Source organism: Myotis yumanensis, unplaced genomic scaffold (assembly GCF_028538775.1).
Source record: "Myotis yumanensis isolate MYYU_CA2020_CCGP unplaced genomic scaffold, mMyoYum1.0.hap1 SCAF_1, whole genome shotgun sequence".
Classification (NCBI taxonomy): domain Eukaryota; kingdom Metazoa; phylum Chordata; class Mammalia; order Chiroptera; family Vespertilionidae; genus Myotis; species Myotis yumanensis.
Genome location: NW_027223752.1, coordinates 36,636,466 through 36,652,488, shown reverse-complemented (window position 1 = coordinate 36,652,488; position 16,023 = coordinate 36,636,466). Strand labels below are relative to the sequence as shown.

General features: G+C 39.3%; 1 protein-coding gene across 6 annotated transcripts in view; it reads left to right on the top strand.

Moving 5' to 3' along the window:
• The window catches only part of FUT8 (fucosyltransferase 8), a 226,598-nt gene that overhangs the window by 64,951 nt on the left and 145,624 nt on the right, over window positions 1-16,023 (top strand). For 5 of the 6 annotated variants that reach the window (XM_070418252.1, XM_070418213.1, XM_070418263.1 and 2 more), the window contains one exon: window positions 2,181-2,274. The exons of the other annotated variant lie outside the window; for it this stretch is intronic. The gene's annotated coding sequence lies outside the window, so the exon portion shown is untranslated. The remainder of the gene's footprint in view (window positions 1-2,180; window positions 2,275-16,023) is intronic. 6 annotated transcript variants of the gene reach the window in all.

Here is a 16,023-nt window from a genome sequence, read left to right as displayed (position 1 = left end):
GTCTGGCTTGGAATCACTGTTGGACCTGGGTTTGGGTGGTTGGTTGGTGAGTGATCATAAAGTAAGTTTCTTGCAAGTCTGCCTAACTTTCTAGAAGTATTTTGAGCAATCTCAGTAGAGGTATTAATAGTTGTTTCTTTCCAGGTGGGAACAGTCCAGCATATGCCTCTGAATAAGCTGACTTTTCTTATATAGTTATGATGCTGTCCTAGATGCAGAGTGGCAGTAATTGTGTATATGTTTTAGGGAAACTGACTAATAGGAGATAGGATAGAAGGACAATGAGCAAATCCATGCATCAGATATCTTGCCTTGATTAAAAGGGCTATCTGTGGATTTCAAAAATTGCATTTGGTTTGAATTTCATTCTACCGTTGACCCTTGAACAATGTAGGTGTTTGGAGTAGCTAACCCCCATGCAGTCAGACATCTGCTTATAACTTTTTACTCCCCAACTTTAGCTACTATTGATTGGAAGCCTTATTGACAGCATAACCAGTTAATTAACACATATTTTATATGTTATATGTATTATATATTTTATTCTTACAATAAAGTAATCTTGAGAAAAGAAAATGTCATTAAAATTGTAAGGAAGAGAATATACATTTATAGTATTTATTAAATAAATTCTGCATATAAATAGACCCATGAAGTTTAAACCCATGGAAGTTTAAACTGTAATTGTTATTTCCCTTCTTTGACACTTTCATATACTTAAACTTGTTTTCAAAATGTAGCGTCTTGTCTTGAGACAAATATATGGTAGTCTATCTTAGTGGGACTTTGAATGTAGGCTCAAATTTATGAAGTTGTTAATTTTTCTTTGCATTTGGATTTTACTATACCAAGGCATATCTGATTCCATGAATAAAAAGTTAATCTCTTTTTCAGTTGCCATCCCTTAAGATCCTGTCTCTGCCCCCTCCCTCCACTGCTACTGGGTCTTTCCTTTTGTGTTTACAGATAGATTTTCAAAGGTTCTAGGCACTTTTCTTTTTGTCTATTGATGCTTTATATGACTATTATTCTTAAAATTTTAATTAAGGCTATGGATAATAATTCAGGCTATAAATAGAGCAATGATTGGTCTCTTTGTCAGCTGAGGTGAAAGAGTTAAAATGAAAGTTAAGGATTCAGGGGACTCCTAAGAAAAGAAGGGTGAAAAAGAAAGCTCAATTTTAGGATCCTAAACAAAGCATTTTGATTGGCATACAGAGACCCTTGCATGCACATAAATGTCCATATTTGAATATTTATAGAAGGTAATCTGTCAAAATTACTGTTATTTTAATTTGCTAAGCTTGGCTGATTGCTGCAGTTATATGTTAGTTGAATTCTAGATGAGGAACTGTAAATATGATCTGGTGTGGAACATGCTTTTTGTCCTTGAAGCTGTTTGGGATATTCCTGTCCTGTCTCCTGTCCCTACCCTTTTTATAAAAAAAAATGTACAGTGGGGTCTTTTTGTATTACCTGATTCGTATTCCTATTTAGGGAAAAAAAATGTAAGTGGGATAATAATGGTAAATATTAAAGAAAACTTTTAAAATTAAAAATAACCTGTTGATATTGAGTGATCAAGAATTGTTTAAATAGAGTTAATTATTTGTCCTGTCTTTGTTTCAAAGGAGTTATCCCTGGAGAGTTCAAACCTGGGGACAGTTTGTCCCCAGGTTTGAACTCTCCAGGGAATGGCCTTATCAGGTTTTATATGAGATACATAGTACTAGAGGCCTGGTGCACAACATTTGTGCACGGGAGGGAGGGGATGTCCCTCAGCCCGGCCTGCACCCTCTCGCAGTCTGGGAACCCTCGGGGGACATCCCTCTTGCAGTCTGGGATCCCTCGCTCCTTATCTCCCACCTGCTGGCTCCTTACTGCTCGACTCACTGCTCCTTAGTGCTGCTGTGGAGGCAGGAGAGGCTCCCACCACCGCCGCTGCACTCACCAGCCGTGAGCCCAGCTTCTGGCTGAGCGGCCGTTCCCCCTGTGGGAGTGCACTGTGTTGAGCGTCTGCCCCTGGTGGTCAGTGTGCATCATAGCGACCGGTCGTTCCAGTCGTTCTGCTGTAACGGTTGCTTAGGCTTTTATTAATAGATGTTTCATGTTAACAACAAAGAAAATATATGAGTATAGATAATTAATATTACCCTTTTCTCTTGTCTCATTTTGAACAGTTGATTATTTCAGTGACCCAGATTCAAGGAATAATATCTTTCTTTGGAAATATCATGTGGTTTTGTCAGCATCTTATATTCTAGGAGAAGAAAGGTAAGCCATTTTTCACAGTTAATATTGAAATAACTTTGTTAATAAATCAAAATGTTCTCTTTTTAAAAGTTAGGAATCCCCTTTCTCTTTAGAAACCACGGTATTGTTTATTAATGCTCTATTACTTTCTCAAAAGATTCCGCTGAGACTACATTATTTCAGCTCTGGAAATGGTACACTGACTTTCTAAACATTATGACTTTTTTTGGAGCAGGACTACATTCTGTGCTCTATTTGCTAGGCTCCCTTGTCTCTTTTACATAGCCATTTTCACCTGAATAGTTTGTTTTTGCATATGTAACCACCGACATGATTAAGTCTTTTTTGGTTTTTGGTTTTGATGTTTTTTCTTTATCTCTTGTGAACTGACATAATTGGATTCATTTTGTTGGTTATTACTTTAGCTAGAAACTATGCCAAGTACTAAGTCCTAGGTTTACTTAGATATTGACTTTGTTTTGGGGTTTTAGGAATATATTTTATATTTAGCAGATTAAGAGTGGAACTTTCCTTTTATAGCATTCTTTTCTATCTTTCACAGCATCCATCTTCCTTATTATTTGACAACTGTTTTTTGGGCAGATTAATCTTTTTTTATAAGAGCTTTAATATAATCTTTCACTTGTTACTGTGGTCACTTTTCCCACTTCTTTTTGTGACCATTCCCAAGTCATCTCCCAGGTATCTCACTCTAATTCCTCATTATCTTTGTAGGGAAAATTGTCCAAGTCTGTAGCTATCCTCTGGCTGAAGAGCAAGAATTATTAATTATTATTAATAATTCCTTAGGATGTTACCCTAGCTCCTAATTTTGTAATGGTTTACCATCTGTTCACTGTATAAAGGGCTCAGAAATGTCTATTGTATCTAATGCATTATAGATGTGGAAATAATAAAATAAAATTTGCAAATGTGTAAAGTGAATTAATGCTAATATTAGTTCCTTTGGGTTTGGCCATTTTCATGTTCTTGTAATGTTTGAAGGCATATTTTGCAACATACTTTAAATTCCTTAAGGTGAATTAGATGTGTTCATCTTATTTAACCAGCATGCTTTTGGTTAAGTAAGTTAAAACTCAGTTGAATATAATTTAAGTCATTAATATAAAAAGCAATGAGTTGGCCCTGGCTGGTGGCTCAAGTGGTTGGAGTGCCATCCCATGCACCAAAAAGATTGGGGGTTCAATTTCTGGTCATATATCTAGGTTGCGGATTTGATCCCATTTGTGGTTTGTTTGGGAGGCACTGATTGATGTTTCTCTCTCTCTCTCTCTCTTCCTCTCTCTCTAAAATCAATAAACATATTCTCTGGTAGGATTAAAATAAAAACATTTTTTAAAAGTAATCATCTGTTTTACAGTGTGATATTGCAAAAAATTTTAGCTGTTTTTTTGCCATAAGAACAGATAGCACTCTACAGTGGATGAAGATTTCCTAAGGATATTAAATTTGACATAGGTTTATTCCATAATGATAGCAAATGTTGGGAATTTGGAACCCAAATGTCAAATTTCACATACAGATTTTCTCTTTCTACTGATTTTCCTCCAGAGGAAGAATCTCAAAATTTAAATTGTTTAAAAGGGATTATAATGCTACTAGAGGCCTGGTGCACGAAATTCTCGCACTCAGGGGCAGGGTTGGTCCCTTCAGCCTGGCCTGCGCCCTCTCGCAGTCCGGGAGCCCTCAGGGGGATGTCCGACTGCTGCAGAGGCAGGAGAGGCTCCCACCACCACTGCTGTGCTCGCCAGCCAAGAGCCCAGCTTCTGGCTTAGCGGCGCTCCCCCTGTGGGAGCGCACTTATCACCGGGGGGCAGCTCCTGCGTTGAGCGTCTGCCCCCTTGTGGTCAGTGTGCGTCATAGTTAGTGACTGGTCGTTCCACCTTTCAGTCGATTTGCATATTAGCCTTTTATTATATAGGATTTTAGGACTTAAGAAACAGGCTTTGCCCTAACTGGTTTGGCTCAGTGGATAGAGCGTCAGCCTGCGGACCGAAAGGTCCCAGGTTCGATTCCGGTGAAGGGCATGTACCTTGGTTGTGGGCACATCCCCAGTAACAGGTGTGCAGGAGGCAGCTGATCGATGTTTCTCTCTCATCGATTTTTCTAACTCTCTCTCCCTCTCCCTTCCTCTCTGTAAAAAACCAATAAAATATATTAAAAAAAAAAAAAAGAAACAGGCTTTATTTTTCTGCATATTAATTGAGCAGTAAGGGTAATCAGTGAATTGCAGTACATACTGATAAATTTTTTTAAAGTCCTTAATGGAAACTTAATATTTAGGTGTTTATTTAGGAAATATTTTAATTTATAATAATGATTTCTATAAAATTTGATTGTCCATATGTTTTAATTGGTTCAGAAAGAAAGAATGAAGTGTATTGATTAATAATTTGCATTTTAGCTTTATAAAAAGGTAAACACTATGATTAATCATATTTTAGGCAATTTGTATGCCATTGAGACAAATTGAGATTTGCATTTTTCCCCTCTCCTTAATCTCATAAGAGTGTTATCACTTTATCAGTAAATGTGAAGGTAAAGATTGAAAATGGAGATTTTTTTTGTGTGTGTGGTTTTCAGTTCAGCATGTAAAGAGCTTTTAGAAGTTATCACTTTGTTCTAATAACAAATAGGAAACTGAACAAACTGAAAACTCAACAAATCTTCGTAGGTGTGTCAGATGTTAGCGTAAGAAAACATTCAATCCTGTAAAGAATTTTTGTGAGTTATTTGAGTCAAACTGTAGACAATTTCCAGGAAGCAGAATCTCAACATATTGGGATAATGCTCTGGAGAATGGTGGTTTTTCATCTGTTTTTATAAATTACTATCAAGGGTGGAGATATAAGTGGGTTACATGAAATCCATTGGTGACAGATTAGGAAGGTGGGAGAAAGCGAAGTTGGGAGTGGGGAGGGGAACCTCTGGGATTGGATAAAAAGTAAAATGATAGACACATGCTTCTTTTACATAGGTGGGCATAGGATAGTTAACAGTCAACAATTAAAACAATAACAATAACAATGAGGGAATTTGTGTCCTGAGGGATCCAGAAAAAGGGAAGTTACAAGTTACCCTGACATTCCACAGGTATGTTATCGTAGATGCAAAAAGACAATAGGCTCAGTGAAGTTCGAAGTTGATCTTTGTCAGGGAAGATACTGGCCTAGGACATGACTACCCACTATAAACTGCTTTTTAATTAAAAGGTTTTAATGTCAGATCATCCTTTGTGGTTACTTTAGGTCTCTTGACTTTGCAAGGCTGCCAAGTAGGCCTTCCCTGAGTTAGTCAGGTTAGCATAAGCATGTCAAGCACAAAGGCTAACACGGGCCAAATAAAGAAGGTTTAAGTTTATGTGGGCCACTTAAAAACAAAAGCTTCAATTTTCATAGAAACGTAGGTTTATTTCTATAGAGACATGCTGAATACAATGGGCTGAAATAAATGAGTAATTGTTAACATAAAATAATATAACATTTTAATAAAAATTAATATATTTTTTTGAACATTAACTTACCAGATACTGAATAACTGCACAAATTATTAAGTGTATTGCAAATAAACCTATTTTTTTTGTTCTCCAAAAGCAAAATATTTCCTGTTCTGCACACCAAACAAGTCAGTCCAAGACTAATGACGTGGCAATCAGCTGCCAAAATATTTGCTGCTAGTGTTAGTGGAGAGAAATGGTGCACCTGTGTGTAAGGCGCATAAGGGAAATGAATGCAACACGATTATAGTAATCAGTCATTAGCAAATGTTGTAGTTCGTTATTAATAATTATGTATAACAGGATATTGTAAAAATTAAGTTACGAAATTTTTATTAAAACATTTCTTACATACCGTTATATTAGCTGGGCCGCAAAAATATTCATTGTGGGCCGCATGTGGTCCTCGGGCCATGAATTTGACATGCTTGGGTTAGCATGTGGCCCTTTTTGTCTGCTCAGAGAAGTGAGGTCAAAAGGCAAACTGCTACCCCTCAAATTGGAGAGATAGGTGAATACAGAGAATGGCAACTTACCCCAGCAGAAATCCAGGAGTGGAAACCTCTAAGGCCGTGGTCGGCAAACTGTGGCTCGCGAGCCACATGTGGCTCTTTGGCCCCTTGAGTGTGGCTCTTCCACAAAATACCAACTTCTGCACATGGGACACGAAGTTTCAATCGCACTGTACGTGCGCACCCGCACGTGGTATTTTGTGGAAGAGCCACACTCAAGGGGCCAAAGAGCCGCATGTGGCTCGCGAGCCACAGTTTGCCGACCACTGCTCTAAGGGAACCAGTACTGGGTAGGAAAACCTAAACTGTATTTGGTTAAAAACTCCAGGGGGACCTAATAATAGGGGACTGCCACACTTTCATGGTTCTACCTCCAGGTCTTCACAGTTGAGTATCAGAAAAACACTCTAGTGCTTTCTGTAGAGGGAAGCGAAAGTAACCATTTGGAAATATGCCAAGGCATTCTCTTTTTCTTAATAAGGTCTACCATCAGGAGAGAGTATTTTACCAGCCTTAACCTATTAGGGTGTTTTCAGAGCCTAACTGACCTAGAGAAAGGGAAGTACTAAACTCTAGCCAGTTCTAGCCATCTTGTTCCTCTTAATTGTGGGGGGTAGGAGTGAATGGGAGACTGTACAGAACTTAATAAGTTCACAGCCTGGGAGCACAGGCTCACTAAAAGACTAAGACCTACTTATAGGATTATAGAAACTTCTCCCCTCATTACTAAATACCTATTTGCTGCAGTCTGTTTTACTCAGTGCATTATATCTGGCTTTCAGTAACAACAAAAAATATTACAAAGCATTTAGCAAAAGAACAGTTTTTTGTTTTGTTTTTTAAATAATATTATTGATTTTTTACAGAGAGGAAGGGAGAGAGATAGAGAGTTAGAAACATCGATGAGAGAGAAACATCGACCAGCTGACTCCTGCACATCTCCTGCTGGGGATGTGCCAGCAACCAAGGCACATGCCCTTGACCGGAATCGAACCTGCGACCTTTCAGTCCGCAGGCCGTCGCTCTATCCACTGAGCCAAACCGGTTTCGACAAGAACAGTTTTTAAAGAGACAAAACAAGCATCTGAATTAGACTCAGATATGGCAGGGATATTGGAATTATTAAACCAGGAATTTAAAACAACTATCATTAATACGCCAATGGCTCTAAAGGAAGACATAGAAAACCTGGAGGAACAGGTAGATAATGTAAGTTAGAGAGATGGAAATGCCAAGAAAAAATCAAGAAGAAATACTAGATATTAAAAACACTGTAACAGAAATAAAGAATGCCTTTTATGGTCTCCTTAGACAGGACACAGTTGAAGAAAGAATATATCTGTGCTTGAAGATATATCAATAGAAACTTCCCAAACTGAAAAGCAATGAGAAGGAAGACTGAGGAAAAACAAACAAACAAACAAACAAACAGTAAAAACATATTCAAGGACTGTAGGACACTACAGAAAGTGTAACCTATGCATAGCAAGAATACCAGAAGGAGAAGAAAGAGAAAAAGGAACAAAAGAGTTATTTGATGTAATAATGACTGAGAATTTCCCCAAATTAATGTTAGATTTCAAACCACAGATCCAAGAAATTCAGAGAATGCCAAGGAGGATATGTACCCAAAAAACTTAAGTAGGCATATCACATTCAAACTGCAGAAAATCAAACATGCAGACAATCTTGAAAGAAGATCTACCTTATCTATAGAGGAGCAAAAGTAAGAATTAGGGCAGTGATGGCGAACCTATGACACACGTGTCAGAGGTGACACACGTGTCAGAGGTGACACGCGAACTCATTTTTTTGGTTGATTTTTCTTTGTTAAATGGCATTTAAATATATAAAATAAATATCAAAAATATAAATCTTTGTTTTACTATGGTTGCAAATATCAAAACATTTCTATATGTGACACGGCACCAGAGTTAAGTTAGGGTTTTTCAAAATGCTGACACGCTGAGCTCAAAAGGTTCGCCATCACTGAATTAGGATTTCGTGATTTATTAGACGACTGCAAACTGCTTGGATGCTTAACTATGTATCCATCCCTGAAATCTTTTAGGGGTGATGACGGAGGACAGTCTGTCTTCAGTAACTGCTTCTTGCTGACAAGGGCTATGGACCTTGCCTGTATAGACTATGGAAGTCTCCTCCTGCCTGATCTAAGGAAGATAAGGGAATGGGATTTGAGACTGGAACTCAGAGGCTGTTAGCTGATTCTTCCAAAGTAGGGCTAGGCTGGAATTCCCAAAGCATCATCCTCTTATATGGAATTACTGTATTGTTCCAAAAGTGAAGTTGGTAGATTGCTTCATATTTCATTGACTCATTTATTTAGTCCTGAAAATAAGTCAGTTCAGTTAAATTGTTGAGTCTTACTTCAGGAAGTGGTGATGCAGATGGGCTTCCAAAGTGAGACCTACATTGTGTAAACAAGCAAACAGGTATTTAATAAGGAGTATGCCTTTGAAAATAAAAGAAAAATATAAAAGTTAATGATCACAGCAAATTATAAACCGGTTTCTGAGTCTATAAGACTGTTAGTCGAGAAGGGTTAAAGTTTCATTTGCTGAAATGAAAGCAGGCAGTGACAATCTGATAGATCTTTTTTTTTTTTTTTCAAGTTTTGATTGATTTCAGAGAGCAAAGGAGAGGGAGAGATTGAAACATCAATGATGCGAATCATTAATTGGCTGCCTCCTGCATGCCCCCTACTGGGGATCAAGCCTGCAACCCGGGTATGTGCCCTCACTGGGAATTGAACCCTGGTCTACTGGTTCATAGGTTGATGCTCAACCACTGATCCATACCAGCTGGGCTGATAGATCATCTTTATATGTAGTTTAAATATCTCTGGTGATGTCATCAGGTGCTCAGGTAAATTTTATATGGTTGACACTGCATTAGAAGTTCTCAATAATTCCAAGTTAAAGGATGGGGAAAAAAATGAAACATTAGTTTGGAGAGTTGTAGCCAAATATTTAAGGGAACCAGAAAAATTCAGGGTCAAGTTCAGTTTATAGGTGAAAAATAAAACTTTATCTGGAGTCTTATATCCGCAACTGTTTATTATAGATGGTACTGAAATACAATTTTCTCCCTAAAATCACCCTCATTTTTATCAAAGACTAGGGGCCTGGTGCACAAAATTCATGCACTGGGGGCAGGGGATCCCTCAGCTCGGCCTGTGCCCTCTCACAGTCCGGGATCCCTTGCTCCTTACTGCTCGCGTGCTCGCTGCTCCTTACCCCTCAGCTCTCTGTTCCTTAGTGCTTCCGTGGAGCCAGGAGAGGTTCCTGCCACCACTGCTACACTCGCCAGGCATGAGTCTGGCTTCTGGCTGAGCAGCACTCCCACTGTGGGAGCACACTGATCACCAGGGGGCAGCTCCTGCGCTGTGTGTCTGCCCCCTGGTGGTCAGTGCGCATCATAATGACCGGTTGTACTGCTGGTTGTTCAGCTGTTCGGTTGACTTGCATATTAGGGTTTTATTATATAGGACTAGTGGCCCGGTGCACATTAAAAGAGGATTAATTAGGGGAAATATTTTAATATTGCTATTTGCCCTTTCTCTATAATAGAAGTGTCAGAAATGAAAGAAAATTAGTAAAATGTATATGAATATCTTCTTCCTGTCAGAGTCTGGGGCGCACCACAGGAACCAGAGTAAAGTCCCCGCCCACCCAAGTGCGCCTGAAAATCACGTGAGACCCAGACCCGGCCGGCCCGCCCACCCCCAGTTGGGCTAGATCCAGACCCCGCCAGTCCCACCCTTGTCAAGCCCTGCCAGGCGGGGGGGGATAGGAGGGGCGCAGCCTCAGGTCCCCTGGCCCGGCGCTGGGAGGAGGGTGCAGCCTCAGGTCCCCAGTCAAGCCCCATCAGGAGTGGGGCGCAGCCTCAGGTCCCCCGTCAAGCCCCACTGGGCAGGGGGCGCAGCCTGAGGCCCCTTGGCCCGGGGTGAGGGGAGCACCCTGAGGTCCCCTGGCCCAGCACCAGGGCGGGGTCGCACCTTGAGATACCCGATCAAGCCCTGCAGGGTGGGGCGTGGCCTGAGGTCCCCCGGCCTGGCGCCAGGGTGGGGGGCACGGCCTGAGATCTCCTGTCAAGCCCCATGCGGGGGTGGGGGCCGCAGCCTCAGGTCCCTGCTGATTGCTCGTTAAGGCTTGTTACGGGAACTCGGCCTCTGCTGTGGGTGCAGCCATCTTGTGTTACGGAAACCCCGCCTCTGCTGTGGGCGCAGCCATCTTTGTGGTGGAGAGATGGTCAATTTGCATATTCCCTCTTTATTATATAGGATAGGATAGCCAAACCAAGACTATTTACTGTATTAAGCCCACTTTCAATTTGGCCTGATTATTTGCATAAATATAACAACAACAATAATTGATCACATAGGCCTTCTTAAATCTGCTTTGCTGGAATATCATAAGAAATCTCCAGATTGAGCTTTAATTAGCACCTCAGGGCAAAGAAGTTGCCACATAGTTGCCATCAGGCTTTTCCTGCAATACCTTTAAATTTGGGTGAATTTCTCAAGTTCGAGGTCCCCCTAAAAGTCTTGAGGTTCTTTCTCTGCCATCTCCCAGGGAAGCAACCTTTATTCCTTACTTGGAAAGACTGCCATGAACCATGAATTCCTAAAGCTTTCTGGTGACATCCAGAGTCCGGGCATATCTCTCTCAAACATGATATTCCAGTCAAGTCTTGGTTAATAAAACCACAATTGGAAATCAGTTTTATGTGTCCTATTATGAAGAGAACAAATTCTTATTGGATTCATGCAAACAAACATATTGCTATGAAAATAATAAAACATTAAGAGTTGCCTAATTCTGGAAGAATTAGGGAGAAAAATATAAATGCCTCAATATTGCTTATGAGTGTATAATTTACCAAATTGCTCTAGTGAAAAAATAAGCTTCCTTATTTAGAAAAAAAAAGGTTTAAAAATAAGCAACATTTTGAACAAAGTCATAAAAATATTATTCTCAGTTCATTCAGTCCCATATAATAAATTTTTGTTTATTCTGATTATTTGCAGTAATTTTATGATTCCAGTTATTTCTTAGAGTTTTATAAATCTTTGTCTACTTCGAAGATATGATCTGCTTAGAAACCTGTACTTTTAGATTAAGTCAGAGTCCTTTTCATTGATCTTTCTAAGGATGTAACATATTTGCAAATGCATCGGAATAAAATAATGACTGATCGTAAATGACAAAACTTAAAATGACATGGTTATAGGTCTGATTATAATGCAATTGCTAAGGGTCTTTTTATTTTTTCTGTAAGACATAACATTCCAAGATAACAATTTCTTGGTGAATAATAATTACTATGAAATGACATAGAAAAACACAAATCCCACATTTTTAGATTCAACACACAATTTCAGTGTATAAAGAACAAATAATATGTGAGATTTTACGATGCTGCACATGGCTCATCAGAGATGTGCATTGAGCATTGGAAACGATTTATAAATACCCCAATGTGTGAGCCACAAATATCACTGCCCAATATTCCCACAGGGAATGGTCACTCTTGGCTTGCCCAGTGTCACTGACAGGACCGCTGACTACCTCTGAGAGTTTTGTCTTTGAACTTGGCTCTGAATCTTTGCAACTTTCTCCCTATGGCAGGCTGAAATCTCTGGAACATCCATTTTAATAAAAATAAATGTATACAAATAGAACATAGTTATTATTCTTTTTGGCAAAGCTTTCCATGTAATTTCAAGCATATCAAAATAGGCCTCATTAGTTTAAAAATTCTCTTTTGCAAGAAGAAAGAACAAATTCTTGAGGTATTTCATGGGCCCATTGAAATAATTCAAAGCCACTTATTGTTTTCAAAAAAGTCTCTTAAAATTCAAATTTTGGGAAGCCTGTCAAACAAACTTAACCGAGAGATCATAGCAAGAATATATATTGTTCCATAACATTCCTTTGGTGGAAGGGAACAGGTTCTGATTTTAAAATAGGCAATTGATTAGATATTCCTGCCATTTGTACAGAAGCTTTACTCCTAAGGAGAAGACAATTAGTTGGGTGTGGTTAAGAAGAGATAAAGTGGCCCTCAGTATCTACAAGGGCCTTATTGGCTTCCCCTTTTGTGATAATTTCAACTTCTCCCAAAGTATTAGTAAGGAGAATGGGAAACATATTAATTGTAATAGGTTAGTATAGCTGGACTATATTCTCTAAAAGTTAAATTCCTTTGCAAACACATCAGGGTCCCAGAGAAAGGAAAATGCATAATAGCTGTTTCTCCTCGGCCTGAAACCTGTTTTTCTGGCTTTCTGATCTGTGCTCCTCCTGGGAGCTTCTATTTTGCAATTAAGATAAGCTTCCCATTCCTTCAGCTTAATTTTAGAGATGGCATTTTCTAATTTTGCATGCAAAAATTGATTTAGGCATCAAAAGAGCTACATTTTGGACATCTTAAGTTGATATCACTTCTAGTTAAATCTTCCCATTTCTGTAAGTACTTGCAAGTAAAGGCTTCCTGTTAATTGTATATCTGCAGAAGTATTAATGGGGGCTAGGGTCTAGGCTTGGAGGTACAATTTCCCATATTGATTTTAGTTTTATTTTGAGATCTGTAGAGTCTGAACAAATTTCTTTGGATATTATGTAGCAGGTTGAAAGTGTGCTATTTGTGGGTTGAGTTCCAAGGGGTTGTCACTTCCAGAGTTATCTCAAATCCTCTTATGCGTCTTGTATAATATAGTCATGAGGGCTCGGAGTGCTAGGTAACCAACCTTTATCTGTGCATCCTGAGATGAGTCAATTATTTAATTACAGTTGAGTTGGAATTCCCTATGGGGCTCCTGCATGTCATGAGGTATACCCTCTAATTAATACCTTCACAGAGATTCGTAGTCACCTGTAAATACCCAGATTTAAGCTGGAAGGAGGAATTGTCCCTTATCTTCAGAGCCAAATGAGTACAGAGTCTCATTTATGTAGTAAAGGTTTTGTTCAGGTCCTCAGAAAGCAATTCCAATTGAAAAGCCAAAGTAGAAAACCAGCCAGCAATTTTTTTAATTCTTTCCTTAGTTATTTGAACCCTTATCTATTGGAGTGGTTGGCAAACTCATTAGTCAACAGAGCCAATTATCAACAGTACAACGATTGAAATTGCTTTTGAGAGCCAAATGTTTTAAACTTAAACTATATAGGTAGGTACATTGTTATTAACTTAATTAGGGTACTCCTAAGGCTTAGGAAGAGCCACACTCAAGGGGCCAAAGAGAAGCATGTGGCTCGCGAGCCACAGTTTGCTGATCACGGGCCAGAGTATTGTTGGCAAATGGATTTCTGCTACCTCCTTGAGTAAGGGGTTAAGCTATCTACTCACTGGTTGGTGAGCAGTGTAAACCATCCTCTCTTAAGTCTTTGGTGTAGGGAAGATAGGATTTTGCGGTTTACTAGATGGCTATAAACTGTTGGGCTATTTTCCTATTTTGCTTGTCCTGACTTAGTAGCCTGTCTCATAGTGTTATTTGAAAGTGAACTTGGATTAATTATAAATTTATAATGCAAATTTTGGGGCCACCATTAAAGGGAAAAAGGAAGTATAAGTGACATGCTAAGGAGAGAAAATGGAATTATATAAATCCTCAATTAAAACGAAAAAAGACAGAAAAGGTATGGAAGAAAAAAATAGCAACAAAGAACAAGGCCAATAGAAAACAATAACAAATATAGTAGATATTTACCAAAGTATATCAATAATTACTTTAAATGTCAGTGGTCTAAATACACCAATAAAAAGACAGAAACTGAATGGATGAAAAGGCTGGAGGAAGATATTCTGAGACAGTATAGAGCAGTGGTTCTCATCCTTCTGGCCCTTTAAATACAGTTCCTCATGTTGTGACCCAACCATAAAATTATTTTCGTTGCTACTTCATAACTGTAATGTTGCTACTGTTATGAATCGTAATGTAAATATCTGATATGCAGGATGGTCTTAGGTGACCCCTGTGAAAGGTTTGGTCGACTGTCCAAGGGGTCACGACCCACAGGTTGAGAACCGCTGGTATAGAGACTTGGACCCAGCAATGGAATAATACCGTGTGGCCAGGAAGCCAAGGTAAGACAGGTGAAATGTGGATAAACTGATTGCAAGAATCTCATCAGCCCTCTATTTCCAGCTAAAAAAAAGAAAAGAAAAAATGCAGAATTATGTCTCCCTCCTAATTGCTTGCTTTTCCTACCTTCACATGGATAATTCCACAAGCCTTCCTTTTTCATAATGCCCACCTTTTTTAAAAAAGCCCATCTTTTCCTGCAAGGCCACTTTGTCCCCAGCTTATAAAAACAGCCAAACAGAGCTAGCTCCAGGATGTAGTTGAGAGGACCTTCCTTTCCTCTGTGCTTCCTCCTTTGTGCATCAGCATAAGCTTCATAAAAGCCTGTCTGGAAATTTCTCTGGGGTTTCCTCTTAAATTCTGTCTTGTGGAAACCAAGAACCCTAACCCCAATAACAATGCCATGCTACCACTAATCAAATGAAAGCTGGAGTAATTAGCTCTATTAATATCAGACAGAGGAGACTTTAGAGCAGTGATGGCGAACCTTTTGAGCTCGGCGTGTAAGCATTTTGAAAATCCCTAACTTAACTCTGGTGCCGTGTCACATATAGAAATGTTTTGATATTTGCAACCATAGTAAAACAAAGATTTATATTTTTGATATTTATTTTATATATTTAAATGCCATTTAACAAAGAAAAATCAACCAAAAAAATGAGTTCGCGTGTCACCTCTGACACGCGTGTCATAGGTTCGCCATCACTGCTTTAGAGTAAGGAACATTTTCAAGGATACAGAGGCGCATTATGTAATGATACAAGGGTCAATTCTTCAAGAAGACATAACAATCCTTAATGTGTATGCTCCTAATGGTAGGTTATCAAAATATGTGAGACAAAAATCTGATAGAATTTCAAAGAGAAATAGATGAATCTGTTGATAACAGAATGGTACCAGGTGTTAGACTGGTGGAGTCACACTGGAGCTTGGTTCAGCAGCCTCGGTACTTGAGTTCTGGCTAAGAAAGAATTCAGAGCCAAGACTCAAACTATAAGGGAAAGTTTATTTAGAAAGTCACAGAAGTTCTTCCACACTCTGGCCAGCGTGGAGTGAGTGTCCTTTCCCCATGGCTGGGGTCTTGTTTCATATATGCAAATAAACCACTTGTTTGGGATCCCTAATCCCCAAAAGAAAAAAGAAAGTCACAGAGGTAAAAGAAGTGAGTGGTAGAAGAAATGGGCTCAGGAAACAAGTTACAGAGGCAAAAGAAGGGCCCTTGGAGCTTAGGAGAAAGAGAAAAATGCTCCTGGGGGAAGGGAGTAGGAAAAGGCATGGGCGAGCTCCATAGAGAGAGCCAGACTGGGTCCTCTCTCTTGAAGGTATGTAACTGGAGGTCTTGGAAGGATCCCAATAAAATATTCAAGAGCTTTCCAGGCATGTCCTTTTAGGGTTTTGGTCTCTACTTGATTGGTCAGCAGCAGGTCAGGGGGTCATTAGTCAATGCAGCTGGTCCTGATGTCAGCCATAGCATTGCTCGTCTGGTTTTGCTGCTTTTCTGGGTCTGGAGCTGAAACACTGAGGCCTAGATGTTAAGGTTAATGCTTAAGAGAGTGGTCATGGTAAGGCCCACATGTAAATCACGTGAGGCCACTCTTCAGGCCCCTTGATCTTCCTTTACACTCTGGCCTTCA